The sequence below is a fragment of the Hipposideros armiger genome, unplaced genomic scaffold (genome assembly GCF_001890085.2).
Source record: "Hipposideros armiger isolate ML-2016 unplaced genomic scaffold, ASM189008v1 scaffold_42, whole genome shotgun sequence".
Taxonomy (NCBI): Eukaryota; Metazoa; Chordata; class Mammalia; order Chiroptera; family Hipposideridae; genus Hipposideros; species Hipposideros armiger.
Genome location: NW_017731392.1, coordinates 684,004 through 685,560, shown reverse-complemented (window position 1 = coordinate 685,560; position 1,557 = coordinate 684,004).

Here is a 1,557-nt window from a genome sequence, read left to right as displayed (position 1 = left end):
ACGTTAATGATGTTTGAACCTGGTAAATCTTCTTGACAATGACTGCCACCGGGGTCATGCTCAGTTGTGATGGATTTAACTGCATTAACAGTGCTCTGGACTTGGAGTCAGCCTCAGGTCTGAATTCGCAGCCGCTTCCCCCACACCTACATTTGCTATGTGACTGTGGGTATTTAATTAACCTCTGTACCCACTAATTTCCTTAACAGTTAAAATCCCAGGGTGATTGAGGGAATTAACTGGAGCAATATAGGAAAGTACTTTCCACAATTCAAGGCTTATTTCAGAGTCTTAACAATGTCTATATAAAAATAAAACCCATGTCTCTCGGTCTGGGGTGTGTTTCCTTTTTGGAGCTGAGGTCTGGTTGGTATGCAGGAAAAGGAGGAGGCATGCGAGCTATGTTATCTGCTTGTCATCACAAGAGGAGCCAAGTGGCAGGCCACGGGCTGAAGTGCATCCGGAGCACCACCAGGGTGGGCCTTGGAATTCCACAGTGAAGACCCCGAGATAAGGAAGCACCACGGGTGGGGGCTGCTACGTGGCTTGGGCTTCTGCTGACCAGGGCCAGGTTCTTATGGGAAGAGAGAGGAGAAGGGAATGTGTCTACCAGAGCCACCAAATAAGGAAGGGCATCACCTCTTTCCAGTTCATCCAAGTGCAGATGTCAGCAACCAGAGCAACTCGGCCCCCATCTCAGACCCCCAAAACGTGGTTTTGAAAGGACCTAGGAAACATATGAACAAATCAAACATTCCTTTAATTTCTCGATATGATTTCTAACCTTTCATGTTTTTCCCCTTTTCCTTCTTTTGTACATAATTTACCTAGAAAAAGAGATCAGCCGTTCTGTGACGGCAGGAGCGGCTTTAAACATCACAAAGCTCCCGCAATTCCAGCCTCCTCCCTTCCATGCCCTGCCCAATGCGATTTGTCCAGGTTGGTGGTTCTGATCTGTTACAAGCCCAAACTGACTCCGGAGGGAGCAATTGGGTTGTGCCCCCAGAGGTCATTTCCTTGCCAAACATTCCTTTTCAGTGAGGACGTTTTCATCCCCTGGTAAACAATCCCCAGCCCGCACAAAGCCGAGAAGGGTGCCTGTCCTTCTTCACGCTCTCCACTTAGTCCTGAGCTGATTCCAACCCCAGAGGCGTCAGTCTGCTCTATAAATTCCTTTGTGAAACCTGAGAGCCTCGGCTCCCAAGGAGAGTAAAGATCTTGGAGGGGTTACAGTTTCCCTCCACCCCACAAGATCTGCTTGTGTTGGCAGCAGCGGAATATGTCTTTCCAAACAGGCTCTTCCCTTTCTTTGTGAATTCAGTTCAGAAAGCACTGCCAGGCTCTTTCCACGTGGGAGAGGTAAGATCACCTCCTGGGCAGGTCTACACAGGAGAAAGATGACATGCCTGGGGGACATTTCTAGTGAAAAGAGTCTGAACCTCCTTTTCAAGCGGTCACTATTAAGAGGAGCATGGCTCCACTTCCCAGGTGGGGGGGGAGGGGTCAGCCAGAGCTTCACCTGACGGGTGTGTGTGTGTGTGTGTGTGTGTGTGTGTG